Here is a 14,320-nt window from a genome sequence, read left to right as displayed (position 1 = left end):
CATTGTCACAGTCAACCCCAGTCAACCTATGTTATGGGCATTATTTTCTCAGTTCTTTCTTTTGTGTCTGACATTTTGTCTTTTTCCCTGCCACTTTTTCTTAAAACATGGGTGGCTACAGCTGGATGTCTCTCCTGGAGTCTAGAGGATGTAGGATACATAGTAGCACTGTGGTGTCACTGCCCTCCCGGCCAGGTTGACCACGGTCTCTCAGGGTTTTTCCAAAGACCCACCCTCAGGGGTCTTCCACATGTCCTAAGCAGTCAATGCATTTGTTCATTTAGTCCAAACTTGTAAAATAAGTTTGGTCACCTCTGCATGCAGCCTACCTGCAAAGGAGTTAAGTGACTTGTCCAAATTGAGGCAAAAAAGCATGGTTAATCCTATAGTCACGGAAGACATGGGATGAGCCATCAAGACAATTTCCTAGAGAAAAGAACTCACACATGAATCCTTAGAGGTCACTTCTTACATCGATCTATTCAATGAACACATCATTCTAAATATACTCAGTTTTCCGTTGAATAGGACTTTACAACTAACTGAAGCAGCATGCATCACCAGAATACCAGAGGGAGCTAAGTGCGGGGGCTTCAGAGGGTCACAGTTTTGAGGACAGCATTCATCCTGTGCCAAAGTCCAATGACGCACTGCGAGCCCAGTGCGAGACACAGCACCTCTCTGTCCAGGAGCCCCCGACACTGAGATTGCCGAGACGGTGTAGACTGTGCCCAGGGCCCTGAAATGGAAAGAGACACAGGGATGGTGAGTCTGAGGTCATATGATGTCTATAAGAAGGAAGTGGCAGGGCCTCCCCTGATCCACTGTCAGCAAATCACCTGAGCAGAGAGTGAGAGGAGTGGGGAGGAAAGAGGACGAGGCTGTGATGGAAAGACCCTTCGAGTTCTGCTTCCTGCGGGGCCCAAAGTCGATTTTACCTACTGGCCCCACTCAAAGGGAGGACAGGGAAGTCATGCAGATCCTTCCCCTCCCCTTGATGGCCTCCCACAGCTGATGTACCCCAGGGGTTTGTGGCAAGGCAGGCCCACAACTCCTCCTGCTGTGTTAGGGCCAGATGTACATACAGAAGGGGACCTTGGAGAGAGAGTTGCATGCCCATCCACCTGTCCACTATCCCCTCCTCCCAGAGGGGGGTCTCTTCACTGCCCAGGAGCCTCCTCTTAAGACTGCAGCCTCTTCCACAGCCTTGCACTCAGTGAAGTGACCTCCACAGTTTCTTCTTCCATTGTAGATCACTGTAGAGGGGGATCCAGAGGGAACCCAACCTCAGAGAGAACTTGTTCCAGATTCAGAACAGTAGAAGGGGCCCCTGGGTAGCGCAGTCGTTAAGCGTCTGCCTTCGGCTCAGGGCGTGATCCCGGCGTTCCGGGATCGAGTCCCACATCGGGCTCCTCTGCTGGGAGCCTGCTTCTTCCTCTCCCACTCCCCCTGCTTGTGTTCCCTCTCTCGCTGCCTATCTCTCTGTCAAATAAATAAATAAAATCTTTAAACAAAAAAAAAAAAAAAAAGAACAGCAGAAGGACCAAAGACCATGACAGATCAGCCAAGACCAACCCACTTTCCACTGTGGCAGTCAGGGGGATCCCCTTCACCTCATCCTGTGTTGCTCTCCACCATTCCTGATTGGGGGACAAAATAGGGAAGGCCTCAAGGACAGGGAGAGAGAGCTAAGCACATCTTGTGGGTGCTCCACTCTGAGGAATGGGAGGGACCACCCAGCCCTCTTTGGCACACGCCAATTAACCTCTGCCTGATACTGGACCCAAGGGTTGATTGGGTCTGTTGTCTGGGTGTACACATATAGTATCAGGAAATTGGAGGGAAGCAGAACTTTCAAGGGAAGAAGAGGGACTCTGCATTTTTTTCCCAGAGCAAAGCTGGTTCCAGTCACTAACATAATAATCCACACCAATACTTCCAGTGCAGGACTGAGTGATCTGACCAAAAGCTCCAGAAATTGTGGACAGCTGGGTCAGCAAACCATACCCAGGATCTTAGAAATGGGGGTGCATCAACCACACAGTATCAGAGAACCAGAGGAGAAAGGACGGCCCCCATTACACTACTCCAGAACTCAGCAGCAGCCACTTGGCCACAAAATGACAGCAATAACTCTGGACAGTGAGAAGGTACAGACAGCCAACAGGTTTTTATCTCACTTCCCTGTGGGCCTTGAGGACAATGTAGGCATCAAGCTGCTGTCCCACACTAAGCAGTAATAATCAGCCTCTTTTCCAGGCTGAAGCCCAGAGATCAAGAAGCCTGGCTGCCTGACCTGGAGCCCAGGAAGCTCTTCCGAGAGGCAATTGCAAATCTGGGGGTCAGGAGTTTGGCAACAAAGCCCAGGTGTTGCTGAAGCTGAGCTGCTCCCCTAGTGCACGTGCTGGTGGCCATCTCTCCTTGGCCCTTGGACACTGAGGGTGGCTGAGTCAACCCCACCTGGACCACAGACCCTGGCACGGGGGAGGGACAAGTAGAACAGTGAGTTGGGTGAATGAGGGAGTGGACCAGAGCTGAATGAGGGGCCCCCCACAAATCTTCCACCCAGAAAAGTTCAGCTCTCATCTGTGCAGAAAGTGAGGAGCACAATGAGAGGGGCACAGGTCGTGTATAGATGCTCAAGAGCTCTGCTCCCTGAGATTCCAGAAAGGGGCAACCCTAAGTCCCTCTTATTCTCTCCCTAGGCACCATGGGGAGATGGGCTCCTGCATTCATATATGTCCCTGCTCCTTGACAGCCCTGGGTACCATCTCTAGCAGAATGATGCCCCCCACAAATGTCCATGTTCTAATCCTTGGAATCTGCCCGCATGTTGCCTTACATGGGGAAGGGGAATTAAAGTTGCAGATGGAATTAGGTTGCCAATCAGCTCACATTAAAATCAGGAGATGATCCTGGATTATCCAAGTGGTCACAAGGTCATGAAAAGTGGAAGTGCAGCAGAAGAGTCCACTAGGATGTGGGGCAGTCAGTCAGCTATTGCTGGCATTAGAGGTGGAAGGGGCAACTAAGCAGGGAGTGTAGACAACCTCTAGAAGCTAGAAAAAGCCAGGAACCAGATTCTCTCCCAGCGCCTCCAAAAAGGAACACCCTACAGACGTATTTATTTTAGTCCAGTGAGGCCCATATGAGACTCTAACCTGCAGAAGTGTAAGACACTATATTTATGAGGTTTGAAGGCAATACATTTGTGGTAATTGGTTAAGGCAATGGGAAACTGATACAGTAATTCCCAAGTCAACGGACTGAAGAAGAAGAATCTTGATCATTTCAGCAGATACAGAAAAAGCATTTAGGACAATTCAACATACATTCAAGATTTTAAAAACTCTCAGCAAAATAAGAATTAAGAAAGACTTTGTCAACTTGATGAAGGACACTTACAGTTTATAGTTAACATAATAGTGATGGAAGATAAAATTATTTCCTCTGAATTCAACACGACAGAGGAGTTGGGGACTATCATAACAAATACTAGGGTCATCTACTGATTTCATTTCCTTTGGATGTATCCCTAGATATGTGATTACTGGATCATATGGTGGTTCTATTTGCAATTATCTGAGGAAACTCAGTACTGTTTTCCATAATGGCTGTACCATTTTACATTCTCACTAACAGTATATGAATGTTCAAATTTCCATTTTCTTACCAACATATATATAAACCATCCTAACAGGTGACATGATATTGTCCTTTGATTTGGATTTCTCTGATGATTAATGATGCTGAGCTGCTTTTCATATGTCTGTCAGCCATTTGTATTTCTTCATTGGAAAAATGTCTATTGAAATATTTAGCCCATTTTTATGTTGGGTTAAACACTTTCTTAAAAGATTCATTTATTTTAAGAGATAGAGAGAAAGCACAAGAGAAGGGAGGGTCAGAGGGAGAAGCAGACTCTGCTGAGCAGGGAGCCTGATGTGGGACTTGATTCCAAGACTCCGGGATCATCACCTGAGCAGAAAGCAGATGCTTAACCAACTGAGTTATTCAGGCGCCCCTGGATTAAACACTTTTATTTTAATGATTAGTAGCAGTTTCTTATATATTTTGGATATTAGCCTCTTTTTTATTTTTTAAAGATTTTATTTTTTAGAGAGAGAGTGAGCAAGTAGTAGGTGGGGCATAGGACAAGGTAGAGAATCTCAAGCAGAATCCAAAATGAGTATGGAGCCCAAAGCAGGGCTTGAACTCATAACCCTGAGATCATGCCCTAAGCTGAAATCAAGAGTTGGATGCTTAATCAGCTGAGCCACCCAGGGCCCCTAGTCTCTTTTCTGATACAAGGTTTGCAATTGGATTCTCCCATTCTATAGACTGCCTTTTCATTCTGTTAATTGTTAAAGAGACTATCCTTTCCTCATTGTGTACTCTTGGCACCCTCATCAAAGATCATTTATCCATGTATGTGTGAATTTATTTGGGGGCTCTCTCTTCTGTTCCATTGCTCTATCTACCTGCTTTTTTTTTTAAATTAATGTATAGTATATGTTTCAGAGGTGAAGTTTAGTGATTCATCAGTTGCATATAATACCCAGTGCTCATTACATCACGTGCCCTCCTTAATGCCCATCACCCAGTTACCCCATCCACCCACCCAACTCCCCTTCCGCAACCCTCAGGTTGTTTCCCAGAGTCAAGAGTCTCATAAGGTTTGTCTTTCTCTGATTTCTTACCCTTCAGTTTGCAAAGAGCAATGGACAGATGATCTAAGCAGAAGATCAACAATCAACAAGATCTCACTCTTTGCATCAAAAAACAAGGGCTTTGGATGACACACTGGACCAGATGGACTTTAGAGATATATTCAGAGCACTTCATCCTAAAGGAGCAGAATGCACATTCTTCTCAAGTGCACATGGAACATTCTCCAGAATAGATCACATACTGGGTCACAAATCAGGTCTCAACAGGTACCAAAAGACTGGGATGGTTCCCTACATATTTTCAGACCACAATAATGTAAAACTTTTTTTTTCTTTTTTCTTAAGATTTTATTTATTTATTCGACAGAGACAGAGACAGCCAGCGAGAGAGGGAACACAAGCAGGGGGAGTGGGAGAGGAAGAAGCAGGCTCATAATGGAGGAGCCTGATGTGGGGCTCGATCCCATAACGCCGGGATCACATCCTGAGCCGAAGGCAGACGCTTAACAGCTGTGCCACCCAGGCGCCCCCACAATGCTGTAAAACTTAAAGTCAACCATAAGAAAAAATTTGGAAGACCACAAATACATGGAGCTTAGAGAACATCTTTTTTTTTTTTTTAAGATTTTATTTATTTATTTGACAGAGACAGAGACAGCCAGCGAGAGAGGGAACACAACCAGGGGGAGTGGGAGAGGAAGAACCAGGCTCATAGCAGAGGAGCCTGATGTGGGGCTCGATCCCATAACGCCGGGATCACGCCCTGAGCCGAAGGCAGACGCTTAACCGCTGTGCCACCCAGGCGCCCCAGCTTAAAGAACATCTTACTGAAGAATGAAGGCGCCAAGCAGAAAATTAAAGAATTAAAAAAAAAATGGAAGCAAATGAAAATGAAAACACGACAGTTCAGAACCTTTGGAATGCAGCAAAGGTAGTCCTAAGAGGGAAGTATATAGCAATACCGATCTTTCTCAAGAAACAAGAAAATTCTCAAATACACATCCTAACCTTACTCCTAAAGGAGATGGGGAAAAAACCCAGCAAATAAAGCCTAAAGCCAGCAGGAGAAGAGAAATAACAAAGATTAGAACAGAAATCAATGATATAGAAATCAAAAGAACAGTAGAACAGATCAACAAAACTAGGAGCTCATTCTTTGAAAGAATAAGATTGATAAACCCTAGCCAGACTTATCCAAAAGAAAAGAGAAAGGACTCAAAATCACAAACGAAAGAGGAGAGATCACAACCAACACTGAAGAAATACAAACAATTATAAGAACATATTATGAGCAATTATGTGCCAACAAACTTGGCAATCTGGAAGAAATGGATGCATTCCCAGAAACATATAAACTACCAAAACTGAAACAGGAAGAAATAGAAAACCTGAACAGACCCATAATCAGCAAAGAAATTGAAGCAGTAATTAAGAATCTCCCAACAAACAAGAGTCCAGGACCAGATGGCCTACCAGCGGAAACCAAACATATAAAGAAGCATTAATAACTTATTCTCCTGAAGCTGTTTCAAAAAATAGAAATGGAAGGAAAACTTCCAAACTCTTTCTATGAGGCCAGCACTACCTTGATCCCCAAACCAAAGACCCCACCAAAAAGGAGAATTACAGACCAATATTCCTGATGAACATCGATGCAAAAATTCTCACCAAGATACTAGCTAATAGGATCCAACAGTACATTAAAAGGATAATTCACCGTGACCATTTAGGATTTGTTCCTGGGCTGCAAGGATGGTTCAACATCTGCAAATCAATCAATGTGATACACCACATTAATAAAAGAAAGGTCAAGAACCATACGATCCTCTCAATTGATGCAGAAAAAGCATTTAAGAAAATACAAAATCTTTTCTTGATAAAAACTCTCTGCTGTGTAGGGATAGAGGGAACATGCCTCAGCATCATAAAAGCCACATATGAAAAACCCATGGCAAATATCATCCTCAGCGCTGAAAATCTGAGAGCTTTTCCCGTAAGGTCAGGAACATGACAAGGCTGTCCACTCTCACTACTGTTGTTCCACATAGTACTGGAAGTCCTCGCCTCAGCAATCAGACAACAGAAAGAAAAGACATCCAAACTGGCAAAGAAGAAGTCAAACAAGGTACTCTATGGAGAAAGTCCCAAAGACTCCACCCAAAAATTGCTAGGACTCATACAGGAATTCAGCAAAGTGTCAGGATATAAAATCAGTGCACGGAAGTCAGTTGCATCTTGATACACTAAGAATGAGGCAGATGAAAGAGAAGGCATCGATCCCATTTACAGTTGCCCAAAAAACCCATTAAATTACCTAGGAATAAACAGAACCAAAGAGGTAAAGGGTCTGTACTCTGAAAATTATAGAACCTTATGAAAGAAATCAAGGAAGACACAAAGAAATGGAAAAACATTCCATGCTCATGGATTGGAAGAACAAATATTGTTAAAATGTCTATGTTACCCAAAGCAATCTACACATTCAACACAATCCCTATCAAAATACCATCAGCATTTTCCATAGACCCAGAGCAAACAATCCTAAAACTTGTATGGAACCAGAAAAGACCCCAAATAGCAAAAGTAATATTGAAAAAGAAATCCAAAGCTGGAGGCATCATGATTCCAGACTTCAAGCTATATTACAAAGCTGTAATCATCAAGACAGTATGGTACCGGCACAAAAACAGACACATAGATCAATGGAACAGAACAGAGAATCCAGAAGTGGACCCTCAACTCTATGGTCAATTTATCTTCCACAAAGCAGGACTGAATACCCAATGGAAAAAAGACGCTCTCTTCAACAAATGGTGTTGGGAAAATTGGACAGCTACATGCAAAAGAATGAAACTTGACCACTCTCTCACACCATACACAAAGATAAACTCCAAATGGATGAAAGACCTAAGTGTGAGACAGGAATCCATCAGAATCCTAGAGGAGAGCATAGGCAGCAACCTCTAGGACAGCAACCTTTTTCATGACACATCTCCAAAGGCAAGGGAAACAAAAGAAAAAATGAACTTGTGGGACTTCATCAAGATAAAAAGCTTCTGCACAGCCAAGGAAACAGTCAAAAAAACTAAGAGGCAGCCCACGGAATGGGAGAAGATATCTGCAAATGTCTTAATCAGATAAAGGGCTAATATCCAAAATCTATAAAGAACTTATCAAAGTCAACACCCAAAGAATAAATAATCCAAGCAAGAAATGGGCAGAAGACACGAATAGACATTCTCCAAAGAAAACATACAAATGGACAACAGACACATGAAAAAATGTTCCATATCACTTGGGAAATACAAATCAAAATCATAATGAGATACCACCTCATTAACAAGTCAGGAAATGACAGATGTTGGCAAGGATGAGGAGAAAGGGGAACCCTCTTGCCCTGTTGGCGAGAATGGAAACTGGTACCTAATTCTGGAGAAGAATTTGGAGGTTCCTCAAAAAGTTAAAAACAGAACTTCCCTATGACCCAGCAATTGCACTACTAGGTATTTAGCCCAAAGATACAAATATAGTGACCCGAAGGGGCACCTGCATCCCAATGTTTATAGCAGCAATGTCCACACCAGCCAAACTATGGAAAGAGTCCAGATGTCCATTGACAGATGAATGGATAAAGAAGATGTGGTATATATGGAATGGAATATATATACGTGGTATGTATAATGGAATACTACTCAGCCATCAAAACAATGAAATCTTGCCATTTGCAATGATGTAGATGGAACTGGAGGGATTACGCTAAGCAAAATAAATTAATCAGAGAAAGACAATTATCATATGATCTCATGCATACGTGGAATTAAAGAAACAAAATAGAGGATCATGGGGAAGAGAGGAAAAATACAACAAGATGAGAGAGAGGGAGACAGGCCATAAGAGGCTCTTAATCATAGGAAACAAACTGAGGGTTGCTGGAGGGGAGGTGGTGGGGGATGGGGTAACCGGGTGCTGGGCATTAAGGAGGGCACGTGATGTAATGAGCACTGTGTATTATATGAGACTGATGAATCACTGGCCTCTACCTCTGAAACAAATAATACACTATATGTTAATTAATTGGATTTAAATAAAAAAATAAAGAGCACCCTTGCATAAAAATAAACAGACAGACAGAAAGTAGACCAGTGATTACCTGGTGACGGGACGGTTGGGGGAGGGAAGGATTGTAAGGGCATCAGGGAATTTTTTGAGAATGATGACTATGTTCATTATCATGGGTATATACATGTGTCAAAACTCATCAAATTGTGTTTGTTTAAAAACGTCTTCCCCTATGGACTCTGGGAAACAAACTGAGGGTTTCAGAGGGGAGGGGGTGGGGGATTGGGCTAGGCCGGGGCTGGGTATTAAGGAGGGCACGTATTGCATGGAGCACTGGGTGTTATAGGCAAACAATGAATCATGGAACACTACATCAAAAACTAATGATGTACTGTATGGGGAATAACATAAGATAATAAAAAATTTAAAAAAAATTTTCCCCTAGAGCTGATAAGGGGGTGTGGTACCTGGCCCATTTGGTACTCCTATTCTGGAAAATTCTACTCCTTACCTGGCATTCTTAGAGAGGTATTCCACCAAGGCTTCCAAATTGTCTTTCTGTAAAAATATTTTTTCATTATTTATTGATTTAAGAGAGAGAGCGCGAGCACGAGCAGGGCCAGAGGGAGAGGGAAAAGCAGACTCTGCTGAGCAGGGAGCCTGACGTGCAACTTGACTCCAGGCACCTGGGATCATGATCTGAGCTGAAGGCAGACGCTTAACTGACTGAGCCACCCAGGGGCCCCCAAATTATCTTTTGTAAACAGAATGGAATGGAGTAAGTATGTACTTTGATCTGCCTTCTGCTGTAGGCCTGCCAACTCCGGAACCTAGAGTCAACTTCTGTCCCCAGCAGACGAGGAAAATGAAAGGCAATGGGCTGCTCCAAGGTCACTTCTCAGGTCATGGCCAACCCAGTGGTTTGTCCTCCCACATGCCAACTGTGGGCCTGTGCTCAGGTCACTGGGACACCTGGCTTCCTAAACCCTTCATAGATGTCCATTTTTTTTCTGGTACGTGTTTTCCCTGTGAGGCTGGATTGAGACCATTTTCTCTGTCGTTCAGAGTTTATAAGGACGCTCTTGGAAACCGGTCTCAGTTTCAGGGCAATGGTATTCCATCCTTCCATTGTATCCCCAGGTCACAACTCTTTCGTCCTCCTGAGCCGCTTTGGTCATTGGTGCCTTTATCCCAACTCTTTACGCGGCCAGCCTCACCCCTCTGGAGACCTCATGAACCCAGACTCTGCACAGGCAGTCTGAGGATCAGGCTGACATACCTGTGCTTGGCCGGGGTAATAAATGCCTTCATTATCCCGGACCACCCAGCTAATATTTTATCTTCAATATGAATGCCTCACTCCACAAAGGCCCTGTTGTTCTCACCCTTAGGCTGTGGCAAAGCCTGACCATAATCTCCCTGTTCCTAAAGGACTCACAGGGCTCAGGTTCAAACTTTTGTGAGCACTTGCAAAATCCTTTGGGAAATCAGTGTAGTTTATAGCAGTGTCTTATGCCACACCTCTCAGGCTCATCTGCCCCACTTAGCGGATTTCCAAGTGAGCCCGTGCACCACACACAGAGTGGCCCCTAGCGCCTGCCTCTGCCCACGTGTCAGGGCTGACTCAGGAGCTCAGGCTCCCACCTTACCCCCTTTCAGCCTCGGCCATCCCTCTTGAAAGGACTATGTGCTCTGCACACATCGCAGAGATACGGGAGGGCACAGGAAGGAAACCCACTGAACGAAAGAAGCTCATAAACTATTGACCTCCTTCCATCCTGCCTCCATATACCCCGGAAGAGAAGAGCAGGAGAGGCCTGCCGATGTGGACAGAGCCCTGCCCTGGCTGTTATCTTCCTGACAATAAAAAGGCCTCCTCATTGTAGCCAAACTGTTGCTGAAAATTCTGTTTTCACTGGTGAAACAGATAACTTTTGTCGAATGGCCCGCTGGCTCCTTGTTCTCAGTGTGGTCCGTGGACAAGCGGCCTCGGCATCTGCTGGGAGCATGTTGGAAATGCAGAGTCTCAGGTCCCTCCCAGTGTTACTGAATCAGAATCTGTATTTTCATGAGATCCTCAGGGGATCCGGGCCTAAGATGATGTCTCAAAAAACCACTGTTGAATGTTCCCCAAAGAGAAAGCTAATCAGCACCTTGGTATACCAAATGGGGAAGGCACGGTTGTTTCCTGGGCCTTTTTGGCAGTTTCTAGCATTCTAGAATTCCATAAAGGGTTGATTCTCCAGTGGCCCTGATGGGAATTTTTCTGGAAGAAGGGAAAGAACACCATCCTTGCCGGGAAATTGAGCAAGGACGGAAGGTATGCATGGGCCCAACAGCAAGAGCTCCAACGCGCCAAGGCTGATCCCCTGCTCTAGAGCTCTCTGCTGTTCTTATGCTAGATCCCTTTGTGTCAGGTGATGGGATGGGAGATTGTTCTTGCTTCTGTATTGCTGTAACCCGTCCTCTAAGATTCACTTTTGTTGTATCCCAAAGTTTTGGGACCCATGTCTTATCGTTGTTCTTTACTTCCATTTAATTTTTACTTCATCTTAGAATTCCTGCTTGAATCACTAATCGTTTGGGAGAATGTTCTTTGACCTCCATGTATTCATGGTCTTCCCTGGTGTTTTCTTGTGGTTGATTTCTAGTCCATAGCATTGTGGTCAGAAAAGATGCATGCTATGATTTCCATCTTTTTAATTAGTGGAGACTTGTTCTGTGGCCTAATAGTGATCTGTTCTGAAGGACGTTTCATGTGCACGCAAACGGAATGAGTGTTCTGCTGTTTTAGGACGGGATGCTCTGCATGCGTCTGTTAAAAGCAGTGCATCACCCAAAGCCACTGTTTCCTTGTTGATTTTCATTTTGGATCAAGTCCACATTAATAGAAGTGGGGTGTTAGAACCCCTACTGTATTGCATTACAGTCAATTAGTTGCCTGCTGTTTTTTATTAACTTTTTTTTTTTTTTAGATTTTATTTATTCGACAGAGATAGAGACAGCCAGTGAGAGAGGGAACACAAGCAGGGGGAGTGGGAAGGAAGAAGCAGGCTCATAGCGGAAGAGCCTGATGTGGGGCTCGATCCCATAACGGCGGGATCACGCCCTGAGCCGCAGGCAGACGCTTAACCGCTGTGGCACCCAGCCACCGCTTATTAACTATTTTATAAAAGTATTTGAGTCCTCCTATGATGGGTGTCTAAATATTTAAAATTGTTCTATCTTCTTGTTGCATTGTCTCCGTGATTATGACACAGTGTCCTTCTTTGTGTCTTACTACTCTTTCTTTCTTTTTTTTTTTTTCATTCTGTTTTGTCTGATAGAAGTATTCCTACCTCTGCTTTGTTTTGGCAACCACGTGCATGCTAGATGCTTCTCATCTCCTCACTTTCAATGTGCAGGGGACTCAGTAGGTCTGGGGGCTCAAGCTGAGTACCCAATTTCGGACAAATTGGTGTAAGAGTGGAAACTGAGACTAAGTGTGTAAACTAGAGAATGTTTGAGACATGGACTTCAGAACAACATGGACCTAAAAGTCCCCTTGGCCACCAAGGAGAGGGTGGGTTTCTCTGGTCAAGGATATGGGCCATGGGGCACCATCGTGGCTCTGCCTTTAAGTTTCTGCCTTCGACTCAGGTCATGATCACAGGGTCCTGGAATGCAGGACTGCATCAGACTCCCTGCTCCAACGGAAACCTGCTTCTCCCTCTCACACTCCCCTGCTTCTGTTCAATCTCTTACTATCGCTCTCTGTCCAATAAATTTAAAAAAACTTAAAAAAAAAAAAAAGGATATGACCCATTATCCTGGCAAGAGAGAACCCATCCCTGATCCACCAGATGCCAGCCAGGGAACAGTGGCTACCATGGATCGGACGCAGAGCCTGGGGCCTGGAGGGAACTGCTGCTTCAGAAGAACCGCATAAGGAGATGCACGAAGGCTGGAAATCCTGGCTCCTAGGTCAGCATAGATGTTCATGGAACCAGGCTCAGGTGTGTCCTTTAAGGTACCCCTCCCATCTTTTCCCAACACACAAAACAAGCAGGAAAGGGTATCCAGAGATCACTGACAAGAATCCCAGAAAGATTCCAAACTTGGTAAACGGCCAACGGGGAGACTGAGGCTGGAAAGTCCTGCCTGCCCTGAGTCCATCTGCAAATTATCTTCCTCTGGCTTTGTCCCCTTCACACGCAGGATTTGATCTCCTTCCGTGTTTTTCCCCACTAGGTGCTGATGCAGTTCCAGAGATTGAACTACAATACGACAAGTTCCAAATACGGGGGCAATACAAAACCAAACACAAAACCAAAAAAGCATCTCAACGGAAGAAGCAGGACACAGTCTTCCTGGCCTTAGAGCGGAGAAAGGCAACCCCAGTCCTGGGGCAGGAAGGAGTTCTGGGGCGTACAAGTCTTAAAGACTCCCACTTTCAGTGGTTGTTGCTACTCCTGGGAAAGTCCCTGCAACCTCTAAATCTCAGGAGTTCTGAGGGGCTGTCTCTGCTGTTTGCCCAAATTCATTGACTGAAATGGACCCGTGCTCTGAGTAAGGGGGATTTGGGGGTGCCCTCCAGTGGCTAGGGAGAAGGGCTGGCACTTCTCCTTCCTCCCACGTACAGTAGCTGATGACTCTGGGGGATTTCCTAGGTCAGGAACGAATATGAGAGTCTGTGCAAGTTTTCCATTACTGCAGGAAGTAAAAGACCCAAACCACACACCGGGCTCTAAAACAAAACAAGGGCTTTAATCTCCTAACATGCAAATCTATCACGGTACTATTTAAAACAACTAAATGGTGCCCCCTACATAAGGAAATAGATGGGGGGAAGGGGTGTGGAGACAATGGGCGCAAGGATGCAGCTGCTGAGGAATCCCTGCAGGGCCACTGGACACTTGCTCAGCCCTGAGGTTGACTGCGGCCAGTTCTTCTCCTTCTTGAGTGCTGCTGACCAGCTAGGACCGGGGCTCCAGCTGGCAGGACAGGGTGTAGCTAAGGACAGAGGGACATCTGTGAGTTGCCCAGGAGCTTCCATTCAAGAGTCCCTGCCAGTGTTTGCCCACAGCTGGAGTCTGGAGCCCCGGCAACAAGGCCTGAGGCTGCCCAGGGAAGGAGGATCCCAGGAGTGGCCAGCAGAAAGAGTCCACCCCGAACCTCACCGACCCAGCTCCTGATGGGCCTCACCTCTCAGCCTCGCTGAGCGGCTCCATAGCTTGGAACCAGGCCCAAAAAGGATCCTCGGGCTCTAGGGTGTAATTCTCGGCAGCCACCTGGAGCAGCATGATGTCCGTAATGACTTGGTATTCCTGAGCAGAGAGAGAAGCACAGGATGTATAGGGAGCCTGGGGGGGGGGGCGGGGAGCTGCAGGGTCTGGTGAGGGTTGAGCACCGGGAACGGGCACCCATCCCAGGTCCTGGCACACATGGCCATCCTCCTCCCTGCAGATTCATCCGGTCTCCACCTGTTCTCAGAGATGAGTATCAGTAGCCCCTCCTCCGGGAAGTCCTCCTGGATGCCATGCTCTGTCCCCATCTCCTAACGGGATGGGACTTGCACTGCTTTCTTCTCAAGGGATCCCAGGAAATGTGAG

This window comes from Ursus americanus, chromosome 22 (genome assembly GCF_024610735.1).
Source record: "Ursus americanus isolate L20-20 chromosome 22, mUrsAme1.1.p, whole genome shotgun sequence".
Classification (NCBI taxonomy): Eukaryota; Metazoa; Chordata; class Mammalia; order Carnivora; family Ursidae; genus Ursus; species Ursus americanus.
This window is presented reverse-complemented; position numbering follows the sequence as displayed.